The following is a 15,046-nucleotide window of genomic DNA, read 5'->3' on the forward strand; positions in this document are numbered from 1 at the left end:
TAGATTAAAACATAAAAAAGACAACATCCCCCAATCATCCTCTTTCCATCACACTTAGAATAAAATGACTTTCCATTATAGAATAAAAATCCAAACCTCTTGCTGTAGCCTGGAAGGCCCTCATGATTCAGTTCCTATCTATCTTTCAAATTCCTTTTTTTAATACATTTATGCTCACTACATTCCAATCACATTGACTGTCTAGCTACTGCTCAAACATACCAAACTCGCTCATGTCTTGGGGCATTTGTCCTGGTTGTTGGTTCTCTAGTGGCCCACTCTCTTTGATCTATCAGGTATCTGCACAAATGCCACCTGCTCCAATAGATCTTCCATGACTACATTACCCAAAAGAACCTAAACTCTCTATATTTTTTGAGGAGTTTAACATTGTCTAAATTTATATCATGTTTTACATGATTAATATTTATGTTCTTCACTAGCAAGTCAGTTCTACAACAGGGCTTTTTGTCCATCTTCTTCATCACTACATTCCCAGTGACTACAGCAATGCCTACCACTTAATTGGCAGTAATAAATGTCTGCCTACTAATCTGTGCATTACAGGTGTAAGCCACCACACCCAGTCAAAAGTCTTTATTTTAGATGTATTAAGCATTCAAAAAATGGATGGGAACATGGAGGAGAAGTCCTGAGGGAGAGAACACAGAGAGGCCTTTCTACAATGCCTACCCTAAAGCTTCTACCGGAAAGACCAAGACTAGGTGAGAGAGATTTCCAGAACTGGGAAGGATCCAGAGAAACGTTCAGTCAAGAACTAAAAGGTTGGGAGAATCTTGATTTTAGACTTTGCAGAAATCAGGATGAAGTAGGAAGCAGCCAACCCTTAACTACAAAAGCCTAATTTCTACACTATTCCCTTCCCGGATAAGGTAAGTAGAAAGACTTCATCTAAAACTATTGGTATTTCTTCATTGGTATTCCAAAATAATGGTAAACTGTTGTTTGCACTGAAAAAGGCTTTGTCGTGTGTGTGTGTGTGTGTGCGTGCGTGTGTGTGTGTGTGTGTGTGTGTGTGTGTTTGCGTGTATGGCCACAGCTACTGTTGGGCAGCTTCTCTTCCATAGCTACAGCTTACAGCTCTCACCAGGCCCCTGAGGCATGTTTCCTTTCCCCTTGCCCATTCAACCAGGGGTGATCACAGCTTCCAGCTGTTGCTAGTCTCCAGCCTGTTAGTCATCAGCTCATGCTAAGTCTCTTATTTCTTCACATACCTCTGCAAATAGTCCCTTTATCAAACTCTCTTCAATTAAACCCTTCAAGTATGCCATTGTCTCCCTGCCAGGACCCCAACTGAAACACAGGTAGAACCCAAAAGATGAAACCCTTCCCTGGGGCAGCACCTTCTATCAAATCAATTTAATGTGGCTGCTATATATCTCCATTTTGGTCACTACTTGAACTCCAAGACTGGTGGATTAATTTAACAACAATCTCTGTTACTAGCTAATAACCAATTGAATCACCATTTCCCCAGACATCTCCTTGATACGGCCCTACCCGAATATCCTTACACTTACAATTCTGTTCTATTTTTACTCTCCACTTAACCCTGCCTTCCCAAATGCAACCCACTAGCCATTCCCTAGGATGCCTCTGATGCTGCTGGTACCTCTGCAAGAAGGGTATCAGGTATCAGCCAAAGCAGCTAAGACTCAAAGATGAGCATGTGGCCCTGCAGAGCAATTAGAAAGGAAACCAAGAAAGTAAAGTAGAGGCCCATGGTGCAACTAGACTGTAAGAACTGAAGGGATGGCTGTAGGTGCATGGCCAAGTTGCCAGACACTATAGATGGGAGGGTGTAGAGCTACTTGCCGTGGTAAAGCCTGGTTTGGGATGGGGACAGGTCTAAGCTAATGGAATGAGGTTCACCCTGCCTGAAGGTGAGCAGGGCTAGAAGCGGTAACAGTGAATATTTTCCTCCTCCTCAAACCTTCCTCTTACCCTTCAATATCTTCTGCTCACCACCAACCTACTCAAATTGCTGATTCTCCTAAAACATCTGTTACCACCAGCAAGTCCTACCACTTGAGGAGACTATATGCACATAGAGGCATGAATTCTGCCTTCTATTTCTGCTGTGTTTTCTGTAGCATTTAGCCTAGTGCTAAGTACCAAGAGGACTTCAGAAAATGTTTATTAATTCACTAGCGAATCTTGGCAGCTGATTTTTCAGTGACTCTCACAGACTCAAATCCTAATACTCCTTGACAACCCATGCCTACCCATGCTCTTCCTCTGTGTCCAAATCTCTCCAGCCAACTGTTTCCATGTATGTTTTATTCAAAAATCAAAAATTACACAATAACTAAATTTCCAGAAGTTGCATTCCATTGACTCTTGTCCTTAGGAAACTATTTGGAAACGGGGTTAGATACTATAGTTTTCATATACATTATTTCCTTCTCTTCACGAAATTCCTTAATGGTGGGATGTGACAAGCATTGTGACTTCCACTTTAGAATTAATGAAACCAAGGCTCAGAAAGGTTAAGTAACTTACATAAGACTGCAGGGCTTGTAAGTGATTTTAACTCAGATTACAATCCAAGTCTGTGCCTGCTACTCCACAGTGCTTCTCTGTTAGCACATCTCTCTTCCTACTCCAGGTTGATACCCTCTTTCCTCCACAGGCTACCAAGTGGGTGTAACATCACAGGGAGATGCCCATAACAGGGCATCTGGCCATCACATACAACTTCGTCACTGGCAGGAAGCCAAGACCCCAATCCACATGCTGAGTCCTGACACCTGGCTTCCACTTGCTGCTGCACTCACTCCTCAGGAGTGATGCTCACCAATGCTCTATATGGAAAGCATGGCTCCCAGTTCTGATGTCAGCAAAGCCATATGTGCTCATACATCCTCAGCCTCTGATCGTCTGTCAAGGCAGCTATGGCCAGCAGCCAGAAAACACTCTGCTCTGGTACTCTTCTAGGTCTCCAGCTAAAAAATCTGATCGCAAGCAGCAGCTCGTTGTCTTATTTCTCCTGTTCCTGGTTCACCTGAATGGATAAGATGTTTGTTTCCATTTCCCTCTAAAAGAAGACTCAAGTTTTCTGAGAATAGATAGCCAGGAACTCCTGGGACTATAAGATAGAGAGATAGAAGGAACAATTGGTCCATAGATGAGAAAAGTATGTGGAAACGTAAGATTAACTTAGAGTTTTAAAGAGCCATAGCTAAGTAAGCTTGACCCCGTCATAGCTGTTCAAAAGGCTAGCATATGTGACCAGTAAAAAATTATAAGCCCTCTGTATCATACAAATCTTGAATATAAGCCATAGTTAGTAACTGCTATGCTAAAATAGGACTCAATAAACTACTTAACTTCACACCAACCTCAGAACATAACATGACCGCACCTTCTTTTGGGATTCCCATACCAATAATCATATGTGCATTTAGGAAGCATTTCATCTCATCCTTAGAGGAGAAAAGCATTTTCTCCATGGTAACAATGACACTGAATGATACTCCCAGAGCACTGGCTATTGTCAAGTCAGGGAATATATGATTTAAAAGCATTAACTTGATTCAAACTGCCTGGGTTTGAATTCAGACTATGATACTTACCAGTTGGATTTCCTGCCATGAGTTACTTAGCCCCTTACACGTCTGTTTCCTCGCTTATAAAACTGTGACAAAAAATAGTACCTATTTCATGGCATTATTGTGGGAATTAAACTAAATCATACATATAAAGTAAATAGAAGAGTACCCTGCAGAAAATAAATATTCAATAAATGCTAGCTATTATTAAAGACAAAGATAAGTGGAAGGCTTCTGCTTTTTGCCATGATAAAATACCTGATTTTAGGCCAGTTTCCTACTGGAAATGACTATAAAGCTGGACAAAAGATGTGAGGCAACTATTTCCAGGCAGTGGACAATAAGCGGCATAAGACTTTGATTCCTCAGGAAACGAAAACTTTATGAGATGAGCCCATAATCATCCTGGCTCTTTGGCCTAGAGACAATTTCCTGACAGAGAGCTAGAGTCCAAGCACAGCACAGTGGCTGCACTGTGCTGAGGAGGCAGAGGTCATAGTTTGTGGCAGCTAAAGAGGCTAGAATCTGCAGGGTGGATTATGAGAGACACATGTGCAAAGAGGTCCCCATGAGTCCAAGATGAGGTCCTCTATGAATTCATGGCTGAGGGCTGAGTTATACATGCTCAGGGAAAGACTTCCAAGATTTTCTAGACAGCACCCATTACAGTGTTAAAGGTAAAACACAGTTACTAGAGGTTGAGCACTGGTGGGGAAAGAGAAGTGCTGGAGCTGGTTGGAGTTCCAGCCCTGCCAGAGTAGAACAGCCTTCTTTAAATGTTAAAACATCTGTGGCATCAATCTGAGATTCCAGAAATGCCACTCTGTAGGAGTAAGATCTGTACCCCAAAATAAGACCTACTATAGTCTCACCCTAATAAAGACTACATTCAAACTACAACAAAATCCTCAAGGGAACAGTTTAAAGATTGAGTCTTACCAAGTTAGAGGGACTTGGAAAATGCCATGAGTTTTCCACAGATATGTAACAACAAAGCACAAAATCAAGCCTGCAAAAGTTCAAGGTGATCAGCCAGTATTTAAGCTGCAAGAATTAATACTTTTCTAAGGGAAACAACAGAATCCAGTGTCTCTAAAACATATTTTCCAAAATGCCCAGTATTTAATTAAAAATCACTTATACATACAAAGAAAATGGAAAATGTGACACAGATTAGGGACTTGGCATGTGAAACTTTAAGGCAGCTATTAGCAGCTATTATAAATATGTCTTAAAAAGTACAGAAAATATGCTCAAATAATTAAAGGTAAATATGGCCCTAATGAGTGAACAGATAGGAAATCTCAGTAGAAAAGCAGAAAATTACAAAAAAAAAAAGATGCAAATAAAAGTTCTATAACTAGAAAGTAACTGAAATGAAAAAAAAAATCATTGTATGGGCTTAACAGCAAATTGGAGATGGCAGAGAGTTGGTGAACTTGAAGACAGATTAATAATATCATTGATCTATTCTTATTCTTTTCTTTTTTTCACCTTGGCTGTCTGCCTAGAGACAATTTCCTGACTGCAGTAAAGAGCTAGAGTTCAAACACAGCACAGAAATAAAAAAAGAGGGGGAAAGATTGAAGAAAAATGAAAGAGCTGCATGTTAATATTTGACACAATATTAAATAATCTAACATATATATATATAACTAGAGGAATCCCAAAAGATTTTTTTTAAATGAGATTGAAGCAGAAAAAAGCATGAGAAGAAATAGCAGCCAAAAATTTCCCGAATGCCAATTCGATTTTCACTGACTTACAGGTCCAAGAAGCTCAGCAAACCCAAGAAGGATAAATAAAGGGAATCAAACCTAATTACATCATAAACTTCTGAAGACCTGGCTAAAGAGAGGATCTTGCAAGTAGCCAGTAAGAAAGAAAAATAAATGAAGTACAGGGAAACAAGGATAAAAATGCCTGCTGACCAGAAGACAATGGAATAATATCTCTAAAGTGCCAAAAAAAAAAAAAAAAAAGAGAAAAAACTGTCAACCCAGAATTCTATTATCCAAGAATGAGAGAAAAGTAAAAGCATTTTAGGATAAACAAAAGCTAAGTGACAGAACGGCCTTCGGGCTGAAGGGAAACAATACAAGATGAAAACCCAGATCTACAAGAAGAAATAAGATGTACTGAAAATGGAAAATAAATTACTAAATATAAAAGATTATGTTATTCTTTTTATAATTTACAGAAGATAACACTTTATTAAAACAAAAATCATTATAAGGTGAGGTTTATAGTACACATAGAAGTAAAAGATAGGACAACAATCATACTAAAGACAAAGTGGACAGTCATATGAAATTATCCTCCTGTGAAGTTATTACACTTCTGAAGTGAGAAGTAAGAATCAAGAAGCAGGAAATAAAAATTGGGAGGTGATGGGTAGGAAGTGAGAAACAGGAAGTATGCAATATCATATGTTACGTGTGAAGAGACACAATGCTGACTCTAAATAGACTAACATAATTAAGAATGCATTTTTTAGCCCTAGAGCAACCACTAAAAAGATACTAAGTAGAGGTATAAGTAAGAAGACAACAAAGGAAATAAAATAGAAAATACGAAATAATATTTTATTTTCCCCAAAGAAGGCGGGAAAGAAGAAACAGAGAAGCAATGAAAATAAGAAATGACAAATGAAATCCAAATAGCAAGACATAGACATTAGCCTAACCACTTCAATAATTACATTAAATATAAATATACCAACCCTCCACTTAAAGGGCAGAGATTGTCATGCTGAAAAAAAAGCAAGACCCAACTATATGCTATTTATAAAAAAAGCATTTTAAATATAAAGGAATATATGGGTTAAAGTAAAAGGACAGAAAAAGCTGTACCCTGCAACTGCATGATCCAGCAATTCTACTTTTTGACATACGTTCATAATAATATTTGAATGTAAATGTCCTTTGTAGGTTTATTCGTAATAATCAAAAACTGGAAATGATCCACTTGTCCATTAATAGTAAACAAATTGTGGTATATTCATAAATCCAATACTCAATAAAAAGGAACAAACTACTGATATGTGCAATAAAACAGGCAAATCTCAGACATTTGGCTAAACAAAAAAAGCTAGATTCAAAAGATTACATAGTAATTCCATTTATATGAAATTTTAGAGCAAAGCTAATTTGTGGAGATACAGATCAGACTGATAGTTGCCTTGGGTAGGGAACTGGTGAGTAAAACTGACTGCAAAAGGGCACAAGAGAACTTCCTTCGTTGATGGAAATGTTCTACTTCTTGATCAGAGTTCTAGCTATTACAGTTGCTAGTGAAACTAGCATCCAGTTGTATATGTTTGTCAAAAGTCATGGACCTGTACACTTAAAATATGTAAATTTTTGTGGCAATTTTACTTCAATAAAGTTTATTTAATTTCTTAAAAAATAAAGACAATTAAATGCTTCTCTTCTCTTTTTGCCATTACATCAAACTTCAACACATGCTCATTCAGGAAAGAAAGAAAAGAGAAGTGGAGAATTAGAACAAAATAGGAGCTCACCTCGGAAGAATTTAACTGTTCCCTACTCCTTGTCTATTCTGAATGTAGTCTTTGAATTATCATCCAATATCATTATTATTGTTACTAATCAACTTTGTTGATCTTCAGTAGCGTTTAGTTATCTAAAAATCTAGTTTTTAAAATTCTGCTGTGGGTCAGGGAAGTTCAAAAACACAACATACATTCTTGATATGGTTTGTATGTTTATCCCCTTCAAATCTCGTAGACATGTGATCCCCAGTGTTGGAGGTGGGGCTTGATGGGAGGTGTTTGGGTCAGGGGGCTGAATCCCTCTTGAATGGTTTGGTGCCTTTCCCCAGGTAATGAGTGAGTTCTCACTGTTGTAGTTCACAGGAGATCTGGTTGTTTAAAAGAGCATGGCATGCCTCCCCTCCCTCTCTCTTGGTCCTTCTGTTGCCACATAACATGCCTGTTCCCCCTTCACCTTCTACTATGATTGAAGGTTTCGTGAGGCTCTCACCAGAAAGACAGATGCCTGCACCATGCTTTTTTTTTTCCTTTTTGAGACAAGGTCTTAGTGTGTCACCCAGGCTAGAGGGCAGTGGTGCAATTTTGGCTCACTGCAACCTCTTCCTCCTAGGCTTAAGCAATCCCCCCAATTCAGCCTCCTGAGTAGCTGGGTGCACACCACTATGCCCAGTTAATTTTTGTATCATTTTTGGTAGAGATGGGGTTTCCTCATGTTGCCCAGGCTGGTTAAAATGCTTCTTGTACAGCCTGCAGAACCATGAGCCAAATTTTCTTTGTAAATTACCCAGTCTCCGGTCTTTTATAACAACACAAAATGGACTAATACAGTTTTTAATCCAAGAAACATATCCAGCCCACAGAAAGTACACAGAATACAAAACTAGAAAGGGTTGAGTGTGCCTGTGCATTAGGTACGGCATCAAGGCAGGAGCTGGGAAGCAACCACAGTGACCTGTAAGCCTGTAAGTGCAGGTCCATGATCCAGTAGTATTTGTATTGCAAGCTTATGAATATGTGGAGAAAAGAGTTTGCAATCTGTAGATTCTATTGCTAATTTTTACCAGTCCAATGAGATATTTACAGTTTCACCGTTATAAGTGAAACCAAGACTTAAATATTTTGCAATAGGGTCTGCCTTTTGAGTCTGTTCCATCCCATTCACCTCTCAGTGCCCTATGCCACTTACACCCGCAGCATCTGGGAAAATGATACAATTTACAGTTACTTAGATCCATTTTGACGGGCTTTACCTCAGACTGCTTTATGATTTATGGAAAAGCAGAATAAGGAAACCTTCTCACCTTTAAAGAATTCCACATAGCTCAGCCTGAAGGCATTATTCCCCAGCGGTTTTTATTTCTTACCTTGCCATTTGTCCTCCAACTCATCTCCTTGGCACACAAACACACACGCGCACACACACGTACGCATGCGAACAGATAAGGCTCCAAACTACCAAAATGACGAAGTGGGAGAAAAGATTGATTTATGAGGGTAATACAAGGGGTATAACTAGGAGATAATGGGGTGAAATTGAGCAAAGGGAAGTGTAGGCTGAATATCAAGAAACATTTCAACTCAACAGAGTGTGAAGCAAGCTCCCAGGAGAAGCCAGGGAAGCCCTATGGCTGGAAATCGTTAAATACTCAACCATGGGAAATAACAGGTGGCCTGGCTGGTAGAAAAAAAGGGAGCAGGGGTGAAATTTACATTTCACTGAAATCCTGGAATCGCTTTGCTAAATAAGCCATTCTGTGAAGGATGACAGTTCCATCTCTGTATTATCTCTCTCCCTCCCTGCCCCACCCTGACATACACCTCACAATCACCCATGCTCCCCACACACCTTCCAACATGATGATTGAAACTAGGGGACTCTCCACACACCTTACAGGGACTTTGGGGCTCTAATTCACATTCACCCTCTCTCCAATTTCCCTTCATTTCCTACATTTTCTTTCACTAACCATTATTATTTATGCTAGTGCCCCACTAGCTTTCTCCAGGGAAAGCAGACACACATATGTTCACACACACACACACACACACACACACACACACAGTAGGTAGGAGGTAGATAGGAGGGTGGGTAGACAGGGGATTCACACTCTCTGTGGCCCTTGGATAGAGCTGGGCCAGTTACCCAGAATGACCAAAACAGTACTGCTAGATATTGAGAATTAGCTTATATTTCAGTGCCTTCTATTTTTAGTACTTTGATACTCCTTTACGTTCCCACATTGAACCTGGTCAAAAGCTAAAAATACCTATAACTAGAACACAACTCTGCACAAACCTTGCAGCCAGAAAATTGTCCCAGAAGAAAAGCTGACAACTCCAGTCATATGCATGATAAGGCTGAGGTAGGTTGCCAAACCCTCCTGCGGTGAAGATGGACAAAGGGACAAGAAAAAAATCACAATGATGCTCTGATTTCAAAGCCAGGTGAGGCACCAGATTGGGTGTGAGCTTTTGTTTCTGAGTCTGAGATGTAAAGTTCTGTGGGATAGGATGGAGGATATAAACTGTGGGGAGCATGACTTGTTAGTCTAGAGAAGTTAGGGACAGGACAGCCACCTCAGTGGCTGAGGTAGATCAGCATAAACTGCCCTTAAACTTGACCCACTGGGAAGTGGTGGCCGAGGCATGCAGCATTCACAGCATCAAACCCAGGGGACCATCACTGCAGATTTCCAGTCTGTTAGCGTCCTAAGGACAAATGAAAAGTGTCACTTCTAGATCTACGTGTGTGCAAACCGTGGTAGCCGAAGGCTGAAAACAACTAAACATAAGATTGAACGCTGATCAGGTGAGAATGAAAATGAGGCCCAATTGTGACTAATTCTATGCTGGCTCCTTTAGCACAGTGTCTGCTAAGGACAACTGGAAAAGCTTAAATGTTAGCATGTTACTGCCCTCTCCTGGGCAAAAGGTCAAAGTCGGTACAAATGTGTGAGTCATAACTTGTTCAAGTTTGTGTGCCCCATAGCAGTTAATCTTTAATCCACTCTTTTACAAGCCTTTGAGAAAAGGTGTGCTTTTACTGTCTTCCACATGCAAACCTCTCTCCACGACCACCACCATGTTACTTTTTCCATTGGAACCAAGGGCTTCTGAGATCCCAGACTTCATCGGGGGTCATAAGTAATTGTGGGAAAGGGATTAGCATCATTTGCTGGAAGAACTGATATGACAGGGGTGGGGAGGACAGCACAGAACTTCAGAGCTGATCAACTTTTTAAGCAAGAACCCCCTTTTTCTGTTTATTGCCCTGCAATTGTTCTAGGCAATTCTGGGTCTGAGAAAAATTCCTCCTACAATCTTCATCCCACTACATACTATGTCTATACTTCAGCCTCGGGCCCAGGCACTAACTGTTTGGGAACCTAACTTGTACAAATGAATAATATAATTAAATGTAATTCATTCCAAATGTTAAGGACTAGAATGTCTTCTCAAAATTAATGAAAACTCAAATCATTCGGAAATAATTATTTCACGACTTTTAGTTGCTGTACAAATAACATTTTAACAGAAGATACATATGAACAAGTAAAATAAAATGAGGCAAATTAATTAACGATATCCTAATAGGCCTAAGTTAGGTAATCATCTATTTTCTATAAAGTTCCCAAGTAAGTTACTTATTTCCAACTCTTCATTCATACAAAGTACAAATGTATATAAATTAAAATAATTCAAATTAGTGGGAGTTTAGAATACAGTATCTTTCAGGAGAGACAATAATCACTAAAGGATTGTCATCCTCAACAAATGTTTATCCAGAGCCTGCTGGGTACACAGCACTATATGGGAGAGACACAGCACAATCTCATTATCGTGTCTCCCCGTGAGGATAAATTGCAGAAAATCCTGAAAGCCACTCTTGGAGTTATCTTGCTTGGCTGGCACTTTGATCACCTCCTTGACCCCTCTGGTCACTCAGAGGCCCTCCCATCATGGTTCATGGAGAAAAGCATCTCTTTAGCGGCAGGTGGTGTGGGGTGGGGGTGGAGCAAGGGATGCCACAGGGAATGAGGGGACCTGACTTCTAGCCTTAGAGCAGCCACTGCTCCCGTCTGATAAGACGGGAGTGCACCCCCAGGCACTTCTCAGTAGATGTGCCTGCCTGTGCAACAGCACTTCAGGAAAAGTTCACTTAATTCTTACAACAGCCCCATAGGTGGATCTTCTTATTACTCCACCATTTTAAGGATGAAAAAGGAGAAGTGTACAAAATTTAAGCATTTTGCCCAGTTACAAAACCTTAAGAAATAGAGTCAGGATTCAAACGCAAGGCTCTCTGAGTCATAACTTCACATCTGAAATGGAATCAACCCATCAGGCTTGCTATTTTCCCGACAATAATTTGTTTACATAAAGGATCCTGAAGTCAGATGATGTCACACTCCTACTCAAGATTCTCCACTGACTCCCCCATTGAATTTAGAATAAAATCCAAGCTTTTGTTGTGGCCTTCAAAGCCCTACGTGAACTGGCCCTTGACTACCTCCGTGATCTCATCTCTCCCACTTCTGCTCCATTCACCAAGCCCTAAGCATGGCCTCCTTGTTTTTTCTTTAACAAACATGTACATTTCTACTCCAAGGTCTTTGTATTTGTTGTTTCCTCAGCCTGAGACGCTCTCATCCCGAAGAACTACATTCCCATCTCTTCATTTCATTTATGCCCCTCCGCTCAATGTCACCTTATCCAAAAGGCCTTTCCTGGCCCCTCTACCTAAAATAGAAACTTCCATCACTGTCTAGCCCCTCACCTATAGTCCATTTTATTTGCAGTACCCATCACTCTCATCTATGATCATATTCGCATCTCTGTTTATTGTCCCTCCCATTACGATGAAAGCTTCAGGAGGCAGTGACCGGGTCTCGCCTGCTTACTGATGTATCCCAAGCACTAGAACAGTTAATGGCACATAGTAGACGCTCAATAAATATCTACTGAATTAATGAATAAATAAATGAGCATAAATCCCTTTTTCAATATATCCAGATTTGGGTACTTTGTTTCATTTGTAAAACAAATCTAGAAAAGACAATCTCAAATTTATATGGATGGGCCTATTCATTACCCAATTTATCTAATTTCATCCATTTCTGTCTAGGTCTTATATCATTCTCCAAATCTGAAACATCCTGTTTTGAACTGCCACCATTTCCTTCCTATAAGTGCCTTCCACGATTTCCTAAAACCCTTCTTTAACCACATATTGTTGAGGAGAGGTAATATTTCAAAGCCACTATCTCAGTCATACAACCCAACATTTCACACTTCACACAAGTCTAAATCACCAAATGACTCCTGCTACAGATAGAATCCTTGTCCCTGCCCCAAGGTAGCTTCCCAACAGAAGCAGAGCTGTGTGTACGTTTACTTGAGATGCTTCTCCCAGCTGGCTGGCCTGCTGTCCACCTCTTGCTCTGTAGCCAGATTCTTGCAAAGCTCCATGTACAGAGAGACACTTACTAAGATGCCTTTGAGGAAAATGGTAACAGCAGCTCCAGTTATTCAGCATCTTTGTATTTTACATCTACTTCCTCTAGTCCTCCCAACTCTGCATGGTAGGCCTCCTACTTCTGATTTTACAAACAATTAAAGTGAGCATCAGAAAAGTGCAACAACTTGACCAAGGCCAAGAAGTGAGTTAGGGGCAGGGACATGAACCCATAACTGACTTGAGTCCAAAAAAGAAATATTTCTTATAGTTTTAACATAGAAATATAAAGGCTTTCACCTAATTAATCAAGTATTTTTCATCAATTGACTATATGTCTCAGACCATGACAGGTAATCTAGAATACAGAAGAAATGTGGAAGTTCCCAGCTGAGAGGGAGAGCTATGGGCTATTGATTCAGTTATCTATTTTCTTACATGCTTACGGCTTTAATTTTTTTAAGTTCTGGACTGTTGGTTAAGTTAATTTGTATGATTCCTGTAAACCATGAGTTGTTTATCATAAATCACTTCTCAGATGGCTACAGCTAGAAAAATAAACTGCTTTTCTAGGGTAATGTGCTTTTTAAGAATAGAGTGGTTCAACAGAAGTTCCTAAGTTGACACTAATCATAAATAGAGGCTAAAAGTTCAGGGTCTAAACAAATTGTGGCAGGCCAAAAACGAAAAACACAAAGCAAACATACAGGCCCACAAAGCAAAATGCAACAAAGCACCTGCTACTCTTCTTGTTCCAGATCCTTAATGCATTGAATGTATCATTGTTATGACATTAGAAAGAGTGAGAAGTGGCAGGGTGGTAAGCATTTTTATGAGGTGTTACAATGTTTTAACTAACCTACACCTCCTTCTGAAGGCTTTGTTTTCTATATCACTCCAGATCCCTGTTACACTGCAGGGTGTTACTGCTTGAGTCTGGCTCTGCCTGTGTGATCCTGGAGAAAGATTATTTAGGAGCTACCTACCGCTGCTGATACGAGAACCTTGGTCTTACCTGGTAGAACAGTGGTAAGTTCCTGTGAATACAATGGCAGCAGATTTTCTATAGACCACTTCCACTGTTTCCTCTCCAGAGCTAGCCTTTTCATAGAGCACAGAGGGCAGCACCAGTACCTACCTGTGTGTACAAATCCTACAGTGAGATGGGTTGTATTAAGAGTCAATGAGGGGTGATCTCTTGGCTTCAGAAGCAACAGTACAAAGGCAGTCGCTAAAGCAGGTCAGTCTAACCCCAGCTGAAGTCTGTGAGACATGGGAACATAAACAACTAGTTCTTCACCTGATTGATTTCAGAGGCAATAGAGTCTGATAAAGTCATACTTGGAAGTAAACCATCTATTACTACATTTAATTCCAAGGAATGACTACAGATGCCAAACAGGGCAGCCTAGGATGCCAAGCCACTGCTCATATTATAACAAAAGTGCATATTATAACAATGCAAGAAAATGGAAGAACAAGCCTCATTTGGGAACAGAAGTAGCAGCTCTGTGGGAAATTCCAGAGTATGATGTAGACCACCCCATGGAGAGATAATGAGTGAAAATATTGATGGGTCAAAAGAGGAAACAAGGACAGTCCAGTGATGAAGTTAGTATAAATACGTAAATTCTGTGTGTGGAGGGGGTAAATGATGTCTTCAAACTTGTTTGCTCAGTTACCCACTAAAAGGATTCTTAAAAATTTGTTTTAGGCTGATACCTAATTTCGTCCATCATAATCTAAATGGTTACAAAGTATATAATTTCTGGCATATAATAAATACTAATATTTTAAAATAAAATTACTTCACCACTCTTTCAAATTATTCCATGGAATATAAAGACCATAGTAACTTTATATCTACCACCATCCATTTTTAAAATATAAGATTAACCCTTTTTTTAAGTTATACATTTGATATCATTCCTTCTTTTCCCTGACATTGAATTTCTCTTCCATCTCCCCCACAAAATTTCATTGTAATGTAATATATAGGTTACATTATATACATGATGCTTGAAAGTATTTTACTGGTCACTATTATACTTCTTTGCAACCAAAATATATATATATAAGTTGAAGTTTATAATTTTTTTTATTTCCTGTAATCATAGGTGTTTAAGTGTTGTTTTCTGGATTGAGATAGTGTTACAATAATTATTTGTAAACATTTGGTGAAAATAAAATAACCACACTAATTTCGACAGACAAGTATTAAACATAAATAGTAAAATCTAATTACATTTTATGATATGTGTATTTTACCACAGTTTAAAATATATAAAAATGTATTATTAGGACTGTATCTTTTAATAAGCTGGAGACAGAGATAGTCTATGGTTCTTGATGAAAGGATGCTTCTCCTAACACAAATATTTCCAATTATCCCTTTATGTGACCCTTAGAAGTGTTTTCACCTTTGAGCGATGCATATAGTAAAATTTGGGTAAGTGAGAGGTGTGATTTTCTTTGGTAAGGAGAGAAAAGAGCAACCATGAAAGG

General features: G+C 39.4%; 1 protein-coding gene across 3 annotated transcripts in view; it reads right to left on the minus strand.

Moving 5' to 3' along the window:
* The window catches only part of GRIN2B (glutamate ionotropic receptor NMDA type subunit 2B), a 421,004-nt gene that overhangs the window by 371,014 nt on the left and 34,944 nt on the right, over window positions 1-15,046 (minus strand). The window contains exon 1 of one of the 3 annotated variants that reach the window (XM_032159687.2): window positions 13,557-13,648. The exons of the other annotated variants lie outside the window; for them this stretch is intronic. The gene's annotated coding sequence lies outside the window, so the exon portion shown is untranslated. Of the gene's footprint in view, window positions 1-13,556; window positions 13,649-15,046 lie in introns of those variants that run through there. 3 annotated transcript variants of the gene reach the window in all.

Source organism: Hylobates moloch, unplaced genomic scaffold, assembly GCF_009828535.3.
Source record: "Hylobates moloch isolate HMO894 unplaced genomic scaffold, HMol_V3 SCAFFOLD_8, whole genome shotgun sequence".
Classification (NCBI taxonomy): Eukaryota; Metazoa; Chordata; class Mammalia; order Primates; family Hylobatidae; genus Hylobates; species Hylobates moloch.